Source organism: Ixodes scapularis, unplaced genomic scaffold, assembly GCF_016920785.2.
Source record: "Ixodes scapularis isolate PalLabHiFi unplaced genomic scaffold, ASM1692078v2 PGA_scaffold1__304_contigs__length_218370807, whole genome shotgun sequence".
NCBI lineage: Eukaryota > Metazoa > Arthropoda > Arachnida > Ixodida > Ixodidae > Ixodes > Ixodes scapularis.
Genome location: NW_024609846.1, coordinates 14,057,196 through 14,079,469, shown reverse-complemented (window position 1 = coordinate 14,079,469; position 22,274 = coordinate 14,057,196). Strand labels below are relative to the sequence as shown.

At 45.6% G+C, this 22,274-nt stretch overlaps 1 pseudogene; it reads right to left on the bottom strand.

The window, feature by feature from the left end:
- Nucleotides 1-22,274, bottom strand: part of LOC115329806 — a 38,842-nt pseudogene that overhangs the window by 4,348 nt on the left and 12,220 nt on the right.

Sequence of the window (22,274 nt, the reverse complement as noted above, 5' to 3'; positions counted from 1 at the left end):
CCAGCAGGCGAGAGCTCAGTTTTTTTACTAATTTAATGCGTTCGCATCACCACTGCGCTTCATAATGCCATGCCGATTTTACCAGTTAGCAAAGAACACTTAAATTACGTTTTGTTTGCTTTTTTATTTTATTTTTATAAAAGGGGATGAATTCTACGCGATTTACGCGTATGCCGAAATCACTATCTCAAAAGAACTGCCTTGGGCTTTCTGAAGGACTACAGTATTTTTATTTAACTGCTTATATGAATAAGTGAACCATAACTTACTTTGACAGGAATTTTGCACCTCAACTTTCACTTGCTGCCAAAACCTTTGTGTTTGTTTTGTGACGCTATAATCACTGTAGCTAACGCGGACGCGTTCATTTTACTATATAAATATCTCGTATCTGGTATAATTCGTAAAAAAAAGTGCTTTCTTGAGGTAGTTTCTTACGAACATTGCCGTTCCGAGCCGTCACTCTCATACAGCACAGCAAGTAAGCTTACGTGATGACAAGGAAACATGCTTAAAAAGAGCATATTGTAAGAAAAAAAGGAAAATAAAGTGTTAATGGTTTCTGTAACATTTCAAACATTTTCTTAAGAGCGAGTATTAAATTTTGCATTTTTTTTTTCGATGAACCTCTGATTTTAAAACCGTAGGAAAGATAATATAGGTGCTGCTCAACCGCACATTGAATTTCTAATGTTTAAAAGAGTTTCTTCAAAGCAATATTAAAGTTTAAATGCAGATTTTATGTATTCTATAAAATTATAATTTGATAGGCCCTTTGGTGGACGCGTAACAGTGTACTGGAAAAGTGCTTTTAATAATACCTGAAAAGTTTATTCTGCCGTTGTACCACAAATAAAAAGCAGTGTCGTAATTTCGTGTAATAAACGAACTCTAACTGTTAGTTAGGTATAACCTAATTTGTTTTTACAGGGGTATACTGCAGCACCCAAAGGGATTATCCCCGGAAATTTAACAAATTATTCCAAATCATTGACGTTATGTAACTGTGTGTCTGATTTCATTCTCGAACTATTGTTGGACAAAAGGATTATATGAAGCAGCAATTACGTACAACGTTTACATTGTTAACTTCGCTATCTTGATCGGACATTTGCGAATTAATGTAAGACTATACTCCGTCTCATCGTACGATGGACTAAAGCCCAGTGCAAACAGGCCGCTGGGTCCAATAAGGAACCCGATAAAGCCACGTGACTTGTTTGCTGATTGCGTACGCTTTCTGCTACTGAAGACTACTGAAGGGACTAAATGGTATCTGTATGCGATGTGACGAAGAGAATCCGGGATAAGAACCAGTATCGATTAAGAAATGAAGATGAGTCAGTTCGAGTGTTCGACAAGGGAGCGTATGTACGGACTGCGTGTGGTCGGGGGATACGGGTCCAGGTGCGTTCACAAAGATTGGATTGGATTGGCTAAACGACTTGCGCCCTCCAGCTTCTCCAAACACTTGACATGTTTACAAAATATGGCATGAATGTTCGTGAGACTGAATACCCTGTACGTTTCCTTCACCATTATAAACTAGTGCCCTTTTGAAAACAGAGAAACATTTCCGAAAAATGAATGCTCTTCGTACTCTGCGTATCGAAAGTTCTCTCGCGCACTCTTTTGAAATTCGGATGCGCGCTTTCCTGAGGTCGTGCTCCCCCCCTTGGCTTTCGCCTAGTTCCTCGCAGGGTGAGACGGAGTATAGTACCAAACCTACTCTCTTCGATTTTTGTTTTGTTTGAGTGTATGTGATACATCAGTATTAACCAAGGGCAGGTTGGACATAAATACCCTGGTCTAATTGAAATGTACTCATGCTCTTGTAGTAGCAGTATGTTAAAAAAAAAGTCGTGGAGGTTTTTTGAGCACTTTGTAAATCCTAGGTATGTTCCTCCAGAACTATTTTCAGTGGAATATACGCCAAAGGACTACACTTGTTCACCTAACGCTACAAGTTAAATATTTACGGATTAAGGGCAAAGGAATGGAAAGTTATACTGTAAACGGCACATTGTAGCACGTCCAAACGCTCACCGGCATTTTCCTGTTATTACTCCAGCTAAGAATACGATTAAGGTCACGTTGTGTAATGGTGTATTCCGAATAAATGTCAATATTTTGGCAAACCATACAGTCATCAGTATACAGCCGTAAGATGGAAAATACATCATTTGGGAGTTCAATAATAAGAATGAAAAACTAGAGAGGTCCCAAAAAGAAAGGTTTTGCTTGTTTGAAGAGGAAAACGGCAACGCTGGGAAATACCAGAGGTGGCATCAACTCTTTGTGGTTCCAAACTGCCGTAAAGTTCCAAGAGAACGCACGCCCCCGAGTGGGCATGCCGTTTTTCTGGCTAAATATTTGTGACATAAAGATTCCGAAACATCGCCCACCTCCTGATTCCTGTCGGACGTCACGCGATATCCGAGAGGAATCGCACCAAACGCGGAATTTGCTGTACCGGCAGGTCTGACAAATGTGACAGGCAAAGTTGTAGAGGGTTACCGCGTGTTTATGGCGCCATAAAAATGGCACCTGCTGCGTCCGCCCTTCGCGGTATCAGTTTCCACGAGTTATGGGTTCTTCGCACCGCGAAACGCGAATTTGTCGTATCCGCGATCCGCGGTATCAGTTCCCGCGTCACATGGCTTGTAGCCGGTGCCAGGGTGTTTAACATTAATTCTTTATAAAGTTTTGCTGTGGCATCCCCAAAGATAGCTCCCCCCCCCCCCTGTTTTTCACCATTTAATTCTTCCTTTTGAGTGGGCGTTCTTTCGGAACGTTACGGAACACGCAAGCAGCTTTACACGATGTGGACAGACAGAAACCTCTAAAATATTCGTTTTTTTTAGATATTATTAGCCTTAGGTGTTTTGAATGACAACCTTATTAGTTGCTCTTACGTTCAGTGTATCCCCATCCAGCAACATACATGGGAACCTCACAATCTGGATTGTCATCGATGTCGGGCAGACAAACTGGTTTAATGGTTTGTGAACATTCCACAGGTCTTTTCAGTGTTACGATGGCAATGTCAGTCTAAAAAAAGAAGGGTAGAAGTGGTTTGCTATAAATCTAAGTTGAATGAGAACAATATTACATATTTTCAGATTAGTATATTGCGATACATAAAAATTAAATTTAATTATTAGCCCTGGGCATGAACAAATCGGCGACAATCAGTGTAATAAAAGTTTGAATTCGGCTATTCTGGAGGAGGATGAAACTTCAATATTTTGAATGTTTTCCAGAATTCATTTATAACCCTAGGGACGAAACAACTGTATGCGGTTTATTAAAGAAGCATAATTTTATTTATTATTTTTGCTGTATTGATTCAAATTCCGCGAGATGATTGCAGAAGTAGAGGATAAAACAAAAACAAAACACGTTCGTACTTTTTAGTGCCATCAATTTGACAGCTGCCAAGCACTATTTGGGCAATTGAGAAGTGTGAAGTAGGAAACAAAGTTTTACAGCAAATAATAAGATAATCATCGCACATTGTACTTAGCATTTCTGTACGTACACACATGATATTAATTTCAGCTGTACTTTAGATTGCCTCTCACTTTGCAAGCTGCGAAAACAAAATAAATTATTTACGTTCGGCAACAAGCCGTGGTGCGCTAAACACCATTCCTTCCGGACGACACGAATTCTCGCTAGTAAAGAAGTTGTTGATGTTGAGTTTGGCAACCCTAGAGAATTGTTGCCAAACCCTTTTGCAAACCCCTTTTGACAGAATAATTGCTTGATCGTTATTGTTGATTAGTGAATGAATGGATTAATGGATAGGTTATTCCAACAAGTTCTCAACTCACGTAATTAAATAAGCTTCAATTGTTTTTTTTTGTCACGCATTTCATTATACTATAGTCCTCATGAAAGTGTTTTCATAATATTTACACAACGAATTAGATAGTAATATTAGCTTTTTATTAGCCCGGAAGGCTGCTGGCTTTCATTGGAAGGCGCGATATATTCAAAGGGTGACGGACGCAGTAAAACTTTGGGGGTAAAGGCATGGTAGTTTACGCAAGGCCGGTTCACACCCTTGCGCTTTTTTCCAACCAAGGGCTTTGGGCAGCCTTGCACTCTCTTGTGACAAGATAACACGCTGCCTGGTACTCAGGCGCCATCTATGAGATAGCATTGAAAGTGCATTTAACTAGTGTTAAGGTTTTGCAATATTTGCGATATTAATTGTATGCTCTATATAGAAGGAATAGTCCTTCACAACATTGTTCGGAAGTTCGAAAACCAGCCTTTAAAATCTGCGCAGCGTTACCTGAATTTAGTAATATCTTCAATGGGCCATACGAATCTCAAAACATAGCCCTAAAGCTGCCGTGAAACCAACGGAAATTCCTCTCAATGCTTCCAGAAGATCTTCCAGAAAACCTAGATTTGAGAGAGGGAGGAACTTGAAGCATGCAGAGCGCTTGCAGTTTAGTGGCGGCCGATTCTTGTGCGGGTTGACTGCACGTCGGCGTTTTCGCGTCAAGAGCAAGATCGCGGGCTCAAAGGCGTAACTGCTTGCAGTCGACAAACGCTCTCGTTAACTCCTGGCACATTAATTGTACCGTTAAACTTAACCCATAATACAAATCACGTTATACCGAGTCACCAGCTTCAAGCGGTCTCAAATCCAGGTACACGAAAAGCTTCATGATACCGGTGTCGCCGTGGGGCGGTTGCTTCCCTACCACCAGAAGAAAGTAAAAATATTGGCGGGAGGTGGTACTTGGAATAAAGACTTACAGCGCCACCTGGTTAATGCAGGTCTCTCATAAAACTGGCAACGTCGCCCGTTGCAGCACAGATATGAGAGGTTTTATTATCTGACACACCGAACTCGCTTATGCATTGCTTCTCGAAATGAAGCATCCGAATGTCCATGCACGTTTCAATTTTTCAGTTCTAGCCTTTTGAACATTTTTTGAGCTGTTGGATAACTGGCATTTTAGAGCGCAGCTCTCAGGCGCCCGAATGCGGCTTGAGCGGCGTCGGCGTCACCGTCGGCGTCGCCGTCGCCGTCGGCGTAACCGCGCGGTGCATGATGATAAATTTCCCCGCTAAACTTAGCGGAAAACTTTCCCAACTTAATTTAGCGGAAAAATTTCCCCGCTAAATCTAGCGGAAAATTTTTCCCGCTAGATTTAGCGGAAAAATGTTGTTGCTAAATCTAACGGAAAATTTTCCCCACTAAATTTAGCAAACAAATTTCTCCTCTATACTTAGGAGAGAAATTTCCCCGCGAAATCCAGCGGAAAATTTTTCGGGCTAAATCTAGCGGAAAATTTTCACCGCCTAACTTAGTGGGGTATTTTTCCAATAAGTTTAGGGGAAAATTTTCCCCTAAATGGGGGATGGGCAAAAGAGGAGGAGGGGCAGTCCCCTCTAGGTACCTTCCTCTCCTCCTCCTCAAGAGCTACGCTCTAATTCGGTGTTACAGGGAGTTGTAAACGGCTTTCACTTTTTTAGAGAGCAGCCCTTAGGCGCCCGTTTCCAGACTGATTGGCGTCGCCGTCGGCGTAACCGCGAGGTCACGTGACGCCCCCCCCAGGTCACGTGACCCCCCCAGGTCGCGCGACCCCCCCCCCCCCCCCCCCAGGTCCGGAGGTGACGTGTCCACCCAACACTTCCTAGAAGACAAGGCCTTAGTGCTCTTCTCGTGACGTCGCAAAGGAAGGCCATCGGGGGCGCGCGTCGAAGCGAATGCAACGCGCGTAGATCGACCGTCGTAACGCGTTTTTAGTCACATACGCGTGTCATATTAGCTAAAATGAAAGCTGCAGATAGCAACGGGTCTAGAAAACATTTTATTACACGAGCAAAATATTACAACGCTAAATAATCGGTACGAAATGGCACGAGGTATGCGTACAAGACGTCTATCTAAAAATGTGATTGTTTCAAGTCGAAAACATTGAGTCATGCAATTATTGTTGTAGGAATGCATATTTTATACAGAAATACTTTGACAAAATGGCGAGACACGCAGTGATTTTGAAACAGCAAAACAGAACAGTTAAAAATCAGGTAGACATAGTCAACGCGGACAAGGCAAGCGTTTCTCACGATCATGTAAGCGACGTTATCGCGTGCAGTCACTGAATTCTTGCATCATACCCCGGCCACATGGCAAAATTAATGTAATTTCGATCGAATGACATTATAGGGTCGACAAATCCGCTTGCGGCGCTCGTATAATCACTCAAGACCGCGAGCTGATTAAATCCTATATCACTGAATGAAAATATATTAACGTTTCCCTGTGGCAGGGGTACTAAACTTACTACTTAGTCTACTAATTTACTTCTCCCTATGGGCTCGAGCTGCCTTAGAACAAAACATAACTTATTTTGTATATAATAATACTATCACCTTAATACAGTTAAGATTCTAGTATAAACGCGGAAAAGGCAATAAAATAACTTTAGTATAAATAGACACAGAACCACAAACAACTCACTTTCAATAATCACACAAACTTGATTTTCATCTTCCAGTGAAAACTAGATTAGCGCGCAAATTTACAATGTCGACGCAACTGCATACGAATAATGACAAGGAACAAAATTGCAATTTATCATGAGATTAAAAAAAAAACGATTGCAGCATCTTACTTGCGTCCTACATGAACAAGAAAGCCCGTAAATAAGTTGTTTCTCACCTGTCGATCGTCTTCATACGTCCCACAATATCCGTGACGAACACATTTGAACACGAACTCCAAGAAGCCTCTCTTTGTCGAGAGAGGTCTATCGATTAGTCGACCAGAGCCTTCGTTGGCTAGTAGTCACACGTCACTCCGTAGCAGGACTTGTTTCACGAATGCACGTAAATGCCGTAGTATCAAGCGAACACAAAAAAAAAACTACCCGAGACTACGGTGATGACAGAAATACGACGGGAAACAAGTCTCAAAAGTACCACACACGAGAGCAGCGGCGACGAAAGGCTTAACGTTGTCGACCCATCTCTTGCTGGTGTGCGCTCCCTGCGACAACGACTGTATTTCTTTTCGGTTTGCTTCCCTTCTGAGATGTCTCAGCGTTCCTTTTCAGACAGTGAGCAGCTCACACACAACGTAAATTTATCAGAATCGGAGCCATGTGGCATCAGCAGCATCGCAGCCGGTCCTTTCGAAAAGTGTGGGGTGCCGCGGAACTGCACGTAGTCCCGCGGTTACGGGAATACTCATAAATATAATTTTGGTACTCTCAACCTTGGTAGCGCGTTATATAATACGTTTATATTATATATATAATAAATTGTACAAGACAGCGCCTTTAAAACGTATATTAATGTCGGATAAACGCGCATGAACGAACACCACCGCGCCGCTTGTCAAGGGACATTAGGGAGTTTTCGTAGACCGCGCTGCCTCCTCCGCTAAGCGTTCCGCAGCGAAGAAGTTGATACTGCGCCGGCGCGCCAATAGCCTTGACTGTGGAGTTCCCGCTATCGTAGCGGGTTGCGGAGGGCCCTTGCGGGACGGCAAAAACGATCTACGAAAACTCCCTATTGTTTTCACGTCGATAGCGTATTCTCACGTAGTTGCGACATGGACTTCCTTCGTCCGCCATTGTGACGTAACCTCTCAGAGCGCTCTGGCCTTCTTCTCTAGGAGGTGTTGGTCCACCCCCTCCCCCCCGAGATCACGTGACCCCCGTGAGGGGAGGAGGAGAAAGGAGGGGAGCGGGTTGATTGAGCAGGGGGGACGAATCCAAAATTTCATTACTCCGAAAAAATTATTTTAAAAGACTTTTATCTCTTGTCCCTCGGCCGGCTTCGAACCGGAGCCCTTTCGTTCCGGAGTAGCAGGAAGGATCACGAGGGAGGAGGAGGGAGGAGGAATATGCCCTCCCTCAGTACCCTCCCCTCCTCCTCCTCAAGAGCTGCGCTTTAAATCGGGGTTACAGGAAGTTGTAAACGGCTTTCATTTTAGAGCGCAGCTCTTAGGGGCCCGTTTCCGGCTTGAGCGGCGTCGGCGTCGCCGTCGCCGTCGCCGTCGGCGTAACCGCGCGGTGCATCATGGGAAATGTCCCATAATGCACCGTCCTATTTTTTTTTTTTTTTTTTTATTTTTGCCTTGTTCAACTATGTTATTTTTATCTGTCGACCGCCCACTCCCCTCTGTAATGCCTTCGGGCCCTGAGGGAATAATAAATAAATAAATAAATAAATGCACCGCGCGAGCCCCCCACCGGGGTCACGTGACCTCGTGGGGGGGCATGTGACCCCCCCCGAGGTCACGTGACCCCGGTGCATCATGGGAAATGTCCCATAATGCACCGCGCGAGCCCCCCACCGGGGTCACATGACCTCGTGGGGGGCACGTGACCCCCCCGAGGTCACGTGACCCCCCGAAGTCACGTGACTCCCCTGAGGTCACGTGACCCCCTCCTCGAGGTCACGTGACACCCCGAGGTCACGTGACCCCCGCCGACGTCGCGTGACCCCCGATGACGTCATCGTCATCATCACTGATGACGTCACCGGCATCCACATCGTCATCGTCATCATCACTGATGACGTCACCGGCATCCACATCGTCATCGTCATCATCACTGATGACGTCACCGGCATCCACATCGTCATCGTCATCATCACTGATGACGTCACCGGCATCCGCATCGTCATCGTCATCATCACTGATGACGTCACCGGCATCCACATCGTCATCGTCATCACTGATGACGTCACCGGCATTCACATCGTCATCGTCACTGATGACGTCACCGGCATCCACATCGTCATCGTCATCATCACTGATGACGTCACCGGCATCCACATCGTCATCGTCATCATCACTGATGACGTCATCGGTACCAGCATCGTCATCGTCACTCATGACGTCATCAGTGACGTCAGTGATGACATCATCGGCATTGGGGGTCCCGTGACCCCTAAGGTCACGTGACCCCCCTGGTTAGTTTAACCCCCCCCCCCCCCCCCAGTGCCCTTCCCTCCTCCTCCTCAAGAGCTGCGCTCTAATTCGGCGTTACAGGGAGTTGTAAGCGGCTTTCATTTTTTTAGTCTTCCCTTTAGCGGTAACATTACAAAAGCATTTTATAATAATATATACTATCAGCGCATTGACTTTACCGAAAGTACATCATGTGTCTAGCGTCAACGAGAAATAAATGAGATTTAGACAAATATATAGTATATGCTGCAAGAGCAGGCCATATCGATAGTTATTTTTCTTAATTTTGTTTTGTTTTTATAACAATTAGTAATTGAGTAGTTTAGTTAATTTAATTAAGTTTGATTGCTATTACATTGTATTCACAACATCTTGGTGAGGTAACAATTTTTATGAGAGCATTCATGCAATCACTTGCCTCGAATATGTTCTCTACAAATTGAGAGTACATGCAGATGGAATCAATTTCTTCCTCCAGTCCTTTCTCTGCTTGCTGCCTGGAATAGCTCCCGAGCAAAACTCTAATGGATTTCTTGAATGTTTGGCTGTAATTTGATAACACATAGCATTATTATTTCTGTGCTTACTCTCTACTTTAAAGGAACGTCATATGAACACCACCTGAGACCTAGTGCGTCCTCCTGATTGAATTTATTAACTAAAGAAAGCTGATCAGTTCAAAAGTTTGGAAAATACTACATTGCACTCCGCCGAAGACTTACGCGTTTCACGTGACGTCAGCGTCTCGGGCGCACATGTGTTGCTCGTCTCAGCCACTGGGAGCAGGACCGCGGGTGCAAAGATGCGCTCCGATGACGCGTTCAAATTGAGCGGTTTTTCAGAGCGCCGTAAAATGCTCTCCCTGCAGCTGCCTTATGTATTTCTAAAAAAGAGTTGTTTCAGCGGTTTCGGATGATGCTTGGCAAGTTTCTCAGTTTAACCACATGTTTGTTTTCACTAACTAAAACATTAATGAATACATTTTAGCTAATTATCTTGCTAATTATTACGTTTTTGCAACTCTTGACGTCCACTAAGGCCGGCAGTTTTTGTCCTTCAAAGAGTTCTTTTTTTCTAAATTTCGAACAGCCTATACTTAGGTTTTTTTTATATGTGATGAAGAGCGGTCCCCGCTCGAAACGTCGTAATGAACATCGTATTAAAGACTTCGGCAGTACGCATCTTTGACTTATTAACTTTTCCCGGTCCATTGTTTCATATTTACCTTACTTCACTTATATATATATATACAGGTTGATACAAGGACACGGCAGGCTCTTTAAATCCACCGGAAAATTCGGTTTCTTAGCCTATCACGCTACGACTTTGTGCAGCGTTGCCCACAGATTGTGCATTTTTTTGTAAAATTTGCAAAGAGCGAACTTACCCGAGGAAAAATTAAAAAAAGAAAAAGGCTTAGCTCCTATTGAAACGCAGCGACGCCACCGGTCTTCAAACGCGCGACGCCAACTGCCGCCAACGAACGAGCAGACAACGCCGAGAGCCGGCGTATTTAGCAGACAAGGAACTCCAGTTCCTTGTTGTTACCGCGCCTGTTTTTGTTTCTGCGACTGTCGCCGCCTGCGGAACGCGCGCCGCTTTTCAGTCGAGAACTTTGTCTGCTAAAGACGCTGGCTCTCGGAGCCGTATGCTCGTTCCAACGTTACCAAAACACTCACTTGAAAACTCCCACAGCGACAGTTTTGAAAAAGTGGCCCCGATCTGTCTCCGAGCACAGAGCTAATGACGAACACAACGTGCAGTTCCTCCAGTGGCAGCAGCCACTCGAGGAACTGCACGTGACTTCTATTTTGGCTTTAAGAACAGATACAGCGGTAGAGGTTACAAGGGTGCCACAACCGTCTCCCCGGCGGACGCGCCGCGCCTAACTACCGAAGTTGAAATGCACCTAGGGCGGGACGCGCTACCTGAAAGGCCCGCTGAGGCATGGTTGTATAAAAACAATATTACTTGTGCCGCAAAACGCTGCAAACTAAATATTTTAAAAAACGTAACGCGCCCCTCTTTTTGTACTAAACTCCAATAAATTTCATACAAAAAGAGTCCTTTTCGTTTGTTTTTACGCAAAAACGGGCTTTCAAAAAGCTCAAGGTGACCACAGTACAGACAAATGATAAAGAGTGGCGCTGTTGTCGCTTTTAGCTCGGTCTCGGTGGACGCCAGCAGCCCAGGTTTCGACGGCGAGTTTCCCAACTGAGTGTTTTAGTAACGTTGGCTCGTTCGTTGGCGGCATTCGTTGCGCCATCTCTTGTGTCCCGTGCGAAACGGCGTCGAGTTGTTTGAAGATCGGTGGCGTCGCTGCGTTTCCATAGGAGCTAAGCCTTTTTCGTTCTTTACTTTTTCCTCAGGTAAGTTCGCTCTTTGCAAAGTTTACAAAAACAAATGCACCATCTGTGGGCAACGCTGCACAAAGTCGTAGTGTGATAGGTTAAGAAACCGAATTTTGCGGTCGATTTAAAGAGCCTGCCGTCTCCTTGTATCACCCTGTTTAACGGGCATGGTGGCGGGAGGCCGAAGGCGTGGGTATATAATATGGAAGAAAAAAAACCTTTGGTGGAAACAGCAACAGCGGGCGATTTATTCTTCGACGTTTCGGCCGGAGTCCGGCCTTCGTCAGGGAGAGACGGAGTCCGGCCGAAACGTCGAAGAATAAATCGTCCATTGTTGCTGTTTTCACAAAAGTTTTTTTTTCTTACCAGTTATATATATATATAGAGAGAGAGAGAGAGTGAGAGAAAGAGAGAGGAGGGGGGAGATAGATAGATAGATAGATATAGGTACACCGGGTGTTTTTTTTAAATTAACAGATTTGATTAAAAAAATACATTAAAGTTACTCACGCGGTTTGTGCAGGTGAGTTATGCGGCCAGGGGGACATAGTAAAGGGGGTTAATTGTAACGATAAGTTGATTAAGTAATTAAAATTTCTTAATAACTTTTAATTAATAAAAGTCGACATATATATTGTTCATATTAAAAACTTGCTGAGCATCGTCGAAAACCACTAAATCAACTTTTTTTAGAAGGATACAACGCTGGGGGAGCATTTTACGGCGTTCTGCAAAAACGCTCCATTTGGACGCGTTTCTAGGTTTCGCTTTCTTAAGGAGCGCATCTTCGCACCCGCGGTCCTGCACCCCGGAGGTCGTGGCGCGAAGCCACCCTCTCGCCTCCCTCGTAGCATGGAGCGAAGTTGGGCGCACGTGTTGCGCGCCTCAGCCACTGGGGAGCAGCCGTGGGCGGCGAGATGCGCTCCGATAAGAAATCGAAACCTGGAAAAGCATCCAAATTGAGCGTTTTTACGGAATGCCCTAATATATTTCCCTTGCGTTATATCCTTGTAAAAGGGGTTGATTTAGTAATTTTCGATGACGCTGTACAATTTATAGTTGGAAGAATAAGTCCTATATTTATATTATTAAATAGTTAATTCGCGATTTTTAATTTATTAGCCGGCTGATTATTACGATTAGCAAGCTAGACTATGTAAGTCTGGCGGTATAACTCACTTGCACCAACCGCATTACTCTAACTTTCACGGCCTTTTTTTAAACAAATCTGTTCAGTTAAAAAAAAAAAAACAAAAAAAACATATATATACATATGGGGACACAGAGCACGACGAACACTGCGATGCGATCGACCAGATAATGTTCTGCTGGCGCGCGCCCGAGTAATTTCAGGCAACAGCGGTTCCGCCGTACATACGGCGCGACTAAGGAAGAAACAAAGGGAGACAATTTGTCTCGTTCCTATGGCACCTGGGCGCGAGCTCTTCCCGCTCAGACATAGCCTCCTCGATACACCTTTCCGAAAAACGCTCCTAGGCCGCCGCCATGTTGCTGATGCTGATGCGGCTGGTGCGACTCCTGCGCCCTCTATCAGCTAGAAATGTTCTGTCGCTTCTTGGACTGTGAAAACACGCTCAGCGCGATTCTCTACATATGTTTTACGGTATTCCATTCGACGTTTTCTCGCCCCTCTTGAAAGTTTCCACTTACTTTTTCAATGCGTACTGCGTACCCTTTTTGTGTTATCTTCCACTGTGACAAATAGGGCAAAAAACAATTTACTTGCTTTTATGTTTATACTACCTTGATGATACACGCCTCAGCGGGTGATCTGTCTCTTAGCTGTCGATGAGAAATTTAGCCAGTGCAGTGCAACCGCTAACCTGGGGGATCTAACGTGCATCACGCAGTAGTGATTCCACGAGCGCGTTCCGGTACGAAATTTATCCAGATCGAGACGAGCGGGGGCGGCGGGGATCGAACCCAGGAGGTTCCCAGCGCAAGCTTTCGCTCCACGCGCCGAGCTGAGAGGCGTTAGCCCTCGAGGCCACTTAAAGCTTTAGCCCAGTCGACCACTAATTGAAACTACCATTAGCTTTAAATAGCCGCACATCGAACAGCCATCTGGTGGTGCCGCACGCAACCAAGACGAGGAGAGGGTCTTCTCTCGCAGCTGCGGCACGCGTGGTATCCATGTTTAATATATATGTTACACGCGGACTACGCATACCCGTGACAGGAAATATCAGAAAAACCGGTTTGGTTAACACGACTACAGAAGGAAAAGGATGTACAGAAACGGGGAGAATGAGTCAAATACATACTCATTCGCTACTTGCAGAAATCGCACCCACACATCTTCGGCCGCCTCCCTATGCTCTACCTCCGGGTCAATGAATCGACTTCCGACGTGTATCGACTGAGGAGCGTGCCCCACGTCTCCTACCCCAATAGCCTCTTTTCAAAAGTTTTGCCAACAACATTGGCGGTCGCCATTGCTGGGACCCGAACCGCGTGATTGGATCCGAGTGCTCGCCGAACGATGACGCAGTCTTCGTGTCCAATACACGCTCAGAGTATGTGAGCGAGCAATGGCGGACAGGCGATGGCGCGGACTTTGGAAAAGGGTCTATTACGATATGCTTACGTTCTCCGTAGTGTGTGGTGGTGTTGTAGGGGAACATGGGGAAATTAATAAACACTGTTTTTCTTCATCCCGAAAGCAACTTGTTAATGTCTTTTGAAACAAATTTAAACGATCGCGTTTTAAACAACGCTATCCAGGTCCGATACCGTGCTCTCCTAACTAGTCTGTGGAATATATACATTCAATACTTTAACGTTTATGGGGGTCGGACTATTCCCAGGTGCGTAAAGTACAAGGACTGATTTTTGTTTTTTGTAGATCGTTCATTATGACTAGACATGACGGATTTCGTGAATGACGGAGTTGGTTAGTGATGATTTATGTATGATACAAGCTTCTTTTTGAACTAACAAAGCGGGCATTTTTTAAGGCGTGCTGTTAGGAGAGCTGTTTGTTTTTACGTATACTAGGCAATATACACAAAAGCGCAAAGACCAAGGACAAGCAAACGACGTAGAGGACTAGGGCTGTACTCACAATTGAAGCTTACCTCAAAACTGACCTTTAACTCATAACCGACGTTTAGGGCTGTATCGCATGTAAGCGATTTAGCGATTGACGAGACTAGCTACGGCGATAGCGACGAGATTCAGCGACGAGCGACGAAGATTTCTCACTGTCTTTCGTCGCGTCACTCGGTTTCTGGATTGCTGGAAAAAGTCGCTCATATCCTTGGTCACTTGCTCCCGCTGCTTCCTTGCGGTTTGGCTCGTCGCTCGACTGACCGAGTGGCAGCGAAGCGGGTCGCCGTCGCTTGCCTCGGCGCTCAAAAAATCGCTTACATGCGGTTTATAGTTTATACTCGCAACTGACGTCGCCTTCTGGGCACGAAGTACGACCTATGAGCCGTGTGCACACCACAGTCGGGAAAATACGGCAGTACTTTCCAGGTTAAGTGTCACTGCATTTTGTGTTTCTTGAGTTTCGTAAAACTGTTGATTATTGTTGATATAAAGAAACTATTTTAGACTGCATTGGGATTGATTCAATAGCAACCTTACAGAATAGTAGATATAAATTGCTTACGTCAGACAGTGAGCACTTGTCAACACATGTTGGGAGCTGATCGGGGCTCCACCGCAGCGGTGTCCGAATGCATCTAAAATTTCAACCATCCATGGCCAAGCTCCAAGAGTTGCGTTTGTGCCGTTCAAAATCCGTTCGCTTATCAGAGAGTCTGGCGTTGTTGTAACAAGTCCACAATTCTCTGAACGAAACGGATTTGAAACGTTTTATTGCTAATGGTTACTTGGAATTAGTAGGAGGCAATACTTTATAGAAAGAAAATAGCCGGCCGATTAATTTGATTGAGATCCGCGATATAAAACAGAGAGCTAGCAGAGTGGTGTTTAGATGAAAGTGTTTGACTCTTCATGCTTAACTATAATTAGTAGCACGAACTACTTGGAATTGTAGCGCCAGAACATAGACGAGATGCTGTCAGTACGCTGTGACAACAATGATTAGCCAAAACCAGAATAACATAACCAGAATAGAACGCAAGTGAAGTGTTCACATTTTTAACCAGAGGAGGGAAACAGGACGGGACAACGCTCTTCCCACTCCCCTGTTTTAAAATGACAGATTTTAAACATCTCGCCTGCACTCTTGTTTTAACTATATTAAGTGAAGTCTAGAACTAGAATGACTTTGCAAACCAATTTGAATGACGAGACAAACGTTTGATAGCAATTGTTCACCCCAAGTTCACCCCATTAAACGTTAATAAATTCCTGTGGATTTATTGTTCTTTTGGTCACCACCGTATTATTCTGGTGGAGGTGCGGGGTACCGGATAGTCCCTGCGGGCTCTCGGAGGGGGGCCCTGCGGGCCCCCCTCCGAGGGCCTGCAGGGCAAATCCGGCAGCAATCCCATGACGACCCGACGAAGATACTACCAAGACCCGATTAAGTCGCCGCACCCAAGGCCAACACCCGGAATGGAGAAGTTTATTAGCCAGCACCTCCACCAAAATGCCACGGGTGGTGACAAAAAAAAAAAAAAAAAAAATGAACAGGAAGAAATAAACGTTTCATGGGGCGAACTTTTGCCCAAAACTAAACGGGAGTACAAGATAACAGAGGAGCGTCGCGGGCGTCGAAGTCAGCGTAAGAGCAGGATCAAACGCTGGGGCGAGACTGACCACGGCTCGCCACGCAGAGAACCTTTTGGTTCGGCGTGGGTTTCTGGAGCATTCGGCCTGGAACGTTCGGCGCGTAGAACATTTGTAACACGATGATACGAGAAAGTTCTCGAACGTGCGAGAACGACAAGCAGAAAGAATAAATAAAAGAACATTCCGCTACCTGGAATGAAACCCAGATCTTACACGCGACAGTTAACCGCGGTAACCATTCGGCCACGGACGTTCTCGCTCAACTACTCGCGTGGCATTGTCTAATGTCTTGCCTGTGCAAATGGAATGTTTGTAAACACACACCAATTGCAACGGCCGTTTCGACGGAATTCAGTGAACCAAGAATAATGTGAGCATATGCAGCAAGCCGCAGGAGGAGATGATTCTGCTAACATGTAGTAATCAATAAATTTTGTTGCAGCGGCTAGTTACCTCAGACTATGCGTTGCAAAGTCAGTCTATGAGTGACTGAATGGAAAGCGCCGAATAAACAACGTTAAATAAGGGAACAGGGACGAAGCGCACTCTCAACTGAAGTTTTATTTAAACAAACTTTGACTGTTAATACCGTCTATCTGGGTGTCTTTATCTGTTAAGTGCAGTGACGGCGCACTAATACACGGACTGTCCCCTTGCTTTCTTATACAGAATGCCTCATGTATTTCTCGAGCTGTTTTATTAGCGTATCTGCCCAGAAGTGTTGCTTTTTTCCAATTCCGGGCCACATGGAACCTATCACAATGCACTGCAAGATTGCCCGACGGGGACTGTTTAACTGACCAGGCATGTTCCCTGGCCCTCTCATTTCTGCAACGCCCCGTTTGGCCCACGTTCGATTTCCCGGAACTCATTGCTATGTTATATACCACTGACGTTGCGCACTCCACGTATTGCTTAGCTTATTTTTTTAGACAATTTATCCTCTTTCTTTTCGTTCTTTATTTTTGAACATAGATCAGAAAGCTTGTATGGCGCTGAAGCAACCACTGGTGCTTCAAAACGAGCCGTCACTTTTTTAGATTGTGAGATAGATAGTGAATGTAAGGAATCACCGCCGGTCTTGTTACTTGTCTGGAAGGAATTTTTATCGTCACCTTTTTCTTCATCTTAGAAACAAGGTTATCCGCTACTTAGCCCAAAAAAGCGATCGGGGTTCCATCCGCGTTTTAGACGATTCACCTGGGTGAGGAAGCTTTCATCCGCAACATGGCGGCATGATTTTGCCAGCGAGGCTCTCATTAGGCACGATGCGGTTCCCCTTTTTAACGAGTTTGGATTGGGCAGAATTGAAGGCCAGAACCACTTTCTTAGTTTGTGGATGATATTTACAACAGACATCGTCACCTTCAAAATTAAAGCTCAAATCAAAAGGAAAAAAAATGCAGCCTTACTTTTGTCGTTGTTACAAGGGTGAATGTCAATCCATGTGAATTCGAGTTAAAACAATCCAACACATTGTTGATTAAGTCTATACTAAGAATAACAGACTTTGGCGCAAGCACCAAGAAATCAACCACATACAGACAGATTCTGAATTACCCCAATCTTTCGATATCCTTACGCATTCCCTTATCACAGTCAGCCAAACATATATCGCAGAGCACTGGCGCAACACGCGAGCCAATACATATGCCTCGCTTTTGAACGTAAACACCATCCCCAAAGGACACCAAGGTTGAGTTAAGGTAGCATTCTAGTAACTCTAAAAAAGACACCACACTTACTCCGCTTGAATTTCTAAAGCTTATTTCATCGTTTTCTTTAATGCACTTTTTTACTGCTGGGAAAAGCTTGTCATGCGGGATGGAATAAAAAGGGTCCTCCACGTCAATAGAAAAGCCTCCGCCGTAGGACTGGTCGCCCTAAGGCAAAAATTCTATGACAGCCTCCGAGTTCCGCACCAGGATCGGCTCACTCAATTCAAGGGCGGCCAACTTCCTACTGAGGAAGCTTCCCCTCTTCTTTTTGCCACGATTCCCTTTCTTTACGATCGCTCTAAACGGAGAGTTTACATTGAGGCTCTTGACACTAAAGAATACTGGGGTTCTGTCCTTCAATTCTACGCAATCCATACTCGCTAAAAGGGGAACCGCATCGTGCCTAATGTGAGCCTGGCTGGCAAAATCATGCCAACATGTCGCGGATGAAGGCTTCCTCACGCAGGTGAATCGTCTAAAACACGGAGGGTACCCCGATCACTCCTTGGGAGAAGTAACGGATAACCTTGTTTCCAAGATGAAGAAAAAAGATGTCGGTCACATTCCTTCCAGACAACTAACAAGACCGGCGGTGGTTTCTAACATTCACAATCTACCTCACTATCTAAAAAAGTAGCGGCTCATTTTAAGTACAAGGGGTGGTTTCAAAGCCATACAAGCTGTCTGATCTATGTTCAAAAATAAACAACGAAAAGGGAGAGGGTAAAGTGTGTCAAAAGAAGCACGCTAAGAAAATACATGGAGTGTGCAACGTCAGTGGTATGTCACATACAAAAGAGTTCCGGGAAATCGTATGTGGGCCAAAGGGGCCGTTGTGGAAATGAGAGGGCCAGGGAACATGCCTGGTCAGTTAAGCAGTCCCCGTCGGGCAATCTTGCGGTGCATTGTGATTGGTGCCCATGTGGCCCGGAATTGCAAAAAAAAAAACAGTTCTGGGCAGATACGCTAAAAAACAGCTCAAGAAATACATCAGGCATTCCGTATAAGAAAGCAAGGGGAGAGTTTGTGTATTAGTGCGCCGTCACTGCACTTAACACATAAAGAGGTTTTTTTCTTTCTTTTTGAGCCAACACCCAGATAACAGTCAATATTTGTTTCAATAAATCTACAGTTGAGAGTGCGCCTCGTATCTGTCCCCTTCTTCGTCCTTGTTTATTCGGCACATTCCATTCAGTAATGTACCAACTATAGCCCATTTATCTATTCTACTGGTCTATGAGTAGGGTTCCGCGTTTTTCGGTTTCTTTTATATCCAAATTCGCCATACTTTTTCGGTGTTTATTTTAAAATTCAAGTATCGGTTTTTTTTGGTGTATATGTATGCCCAAAAAAGTTGATCGGCTTCTTTTGGTGAATTAAAGTAAACACTAACGGACACCGGATCAGACGATCCTTGTAGCTTTGATATTTATGATCACAATAACTGCACAGATACATTGAAAAATAAATCAACACTTCATTTGGCAAAGGTGTGCAACTGTAAAAGAAACAAGAAAAAGACGGAAGTACAAACAAGTCAGATATGGTTCATATCTGACTTGTTTGTACTTCCGTCTTTTTCTTGTTTCTTTTACAGTTGCACACCTTTGCCAAATGAAGTGTCGATTTATTTTGCCCAAGAAAGATTGCCCAAGAAAGATTGAACTTTACCTTCTGTACATCGGGATTACGTGATCTTATTATAGTACACACATGTAGTTTCTCAGGTTTTCTTCGTTGATCCGCACATTTTCCTTTTTGTTAATGTGACCCTGAGCTTCGAGAATGCCCTCTCAACGCTAACACTGGACACTGGCGGGCTGAGGAGATGAAGCGCTGGCTGAGCGAAAATCGGCCAATCAACCAGTTGTGACCGCCAAAAGAGACACGGTGGGACGTTTTGAAGCACAACACAACATGCAGAGCTCGCATCCAGTCTTCCTTACGACGAGTTTGAAAACAGGCTCATACATGGCGAAGTCATGGGGCATTTCGGACTTTACGTTCTGATCGATGATGCACACATTAAACCATAAGGTCATGATGGCATCCGTGTATCCCATACATTCGGACACGTTTCCGTCGGCACTGTCGTTCCACTTTTTCGCCACGGCTCTGCGGCACGACTGGAAGGTCAGTGACCTTTTCCGGTTAAAACTGAATTTTAGCAAATGAATTCGACGTACTGTTATCGGCTTTTATTGGTTTAAGTCGAAAATGGCGAACCTACAAACTGACCTTTTTCGGTTAAAACCGAATTTCCGAAAATGGATTCGGCGTACTTTTATCGGTTTTTATTGGTTTAAACCGAAAACTCCAAACCCTATCTATGAGCTATTTCTAAAGTAGAGCGCTTTTTTCCTGCTTTCAGAAACTGAGCTTCGGAAACTCTTTGGGATGTGTAGCAAGCATAATTCTTAGTCACTGATATTCTGCATAGATCACTAAAAAAGTGTAGCTGACGATAAACTTGTTTTGTAAAAAAAGAAAAGACGCGAGGAACATAATTAAATATTAATCCTCCGCATTACCTTGTGACGTTTCTGGCGGAGGGGCGAGTACCGAAACCCATGAAGGACGCCTCTCCGAGGTCTCGCTGCGCAAGCCGAGTCCCGGACTCAATAAGACCCTCCGTGCAGACTACCGAGTCCTAAGCAAGCAGCCACACCAAAGGTGACCCCGCCCAGAATTTAGACTTCTAACGGATTCGTGAACTTATTACAGAAGAATAAGTCGACGAAAGCATCAATGAGCCCACTGGGCTTGCAAAAAAAGACTCCCGCTGTTGCCTACCGTGTCGTTTACCTGCCTGCCCCCCCTCGTACGCGTACGATCCCCCCGCCCCCCTTCGCCGACGCCCTTACACTTCAACCTCTACGAAGACATGAAGGACTGGATCAAGCAGTACGAGCAAACGGCCCGGCATAATGGGTGGACACCGGAGCAATGCCTGCAGAACGACTAGTTTACCATATAGGGCACGGCGCAACACTGCTTTGAGAATCATGAAACCTCAATTACGTCAAGGGACCAGGTGAAAGGAGAGCTCCGACGGACGTTCGTCAATCAGCAGCGATGGGAGAGTGCCGAGGACCTCCTTCAAACGAAAACACATGGCCCCAACGAAAGCGTCACCAGCTTCGTTCGAGATGGCGTGCGACTGAGCGCACGTGCCGACCGAAAAGCCACAGACAACAAGAATCTGCTTGTCCTTATGTGCGGGGTCAGGTACGACATATTTGCAGGCCTCGTCCGCAAACCCGCAGGCGACAGTCGTAGCTTTTGTCAGAGAGGCAATGAACACAGAGCGCGTCCTCCAAGCACGCGCCTCCTACTACTCAACGACATTAAGGCGTCATTGCCTCCACGCTGCTTAGCGACGACATCGGTGCGAGTACCCGGAAAATCCGTGAGGTTATCCGCGACGTCGTCCGGGAGGAGCTTCGAAAGTTGCTGCCTGCGGCTAGTCCTCCGGCATCCCTCTCCATCGCTGAGGCTTTTCGCGAGGAAATGGACCGGTCGCTCCGACCAGAGATTCCCGTAACCATGGGGGCGCTAGGGGAGCCGACGCTGACCTACGCCGCCGTGACCCCACGACCGACGCCTGCTCCCCGTTAAAGCCAGGCGCCATCTCGACGGGACAATCCAACGCCGCAGTAACCTCGACGCCAAAAAGAAGTCCAGCACGTCCGCCGAAACATCCCTCGCCGAGAAAAACCAACGTGTGCCGAACGGCCGACCGACGCCCGCTTTGTTCAATTGCTTCGAAGCCGACGATGTTACGGAAGATGCCCCTACTGTCAGCTGGGTCTTTGAGGGTTTGCGCAAAGTGACCTTCGACCACGCTATGGGGAGAGACCTCAAGACATTGAACACTACCTACGCCACTTGACATCTTTTGAGCTGTCTCCTCGCCGAATATATCGCTCGCCTTCACCACGAAGCCCTGCATCGCCTTTTCCTAGGTCCCGCTGGGAAAGCCTGTCAACTATGCCTCGCCGGGAAGCTAATCGCGGCAACCCTTTGAGATGGAGTTGCCAAAGACGTCCTGCGGTAAGATCATCAATGAACGTCGGAGGGCCCTTACTCTAGGGACGACAAGCATCTAAACGACGATTCTGCAACGGTGCCCAACAACCTCACCGTTGCTATCGACGGCAACAACGCGTCGGCACTCGTGGACATTGGAGCAGATTATACAGTTTTCAGTCGGAAGCTGTCTCGTCGCCTTCGGAAAGTCACGATACCGTGGGTCGGCAGGCAAATACGCACTGCCGGAGGACACTTCATCACTCCTGTTGGGGAGAGGTGCACTGCAAGCGTCGAAATTTATAAAAACCTGTCCAGTCAAGATCATAGTCTTTCAGGATTGTGCGAGAGACGTATGTCTGGGCGGGGATTTCTTGTGTGGGTACGGTGTCGTGATTGACCTTGCAGCAAACAAGTTTAAGCTGCGAAAGCCCGTCCTACAATCGGGGGGATCCGAAACGACGCCGGCCGCCGTCTGAGTCATTGCGGACAACGTGAACG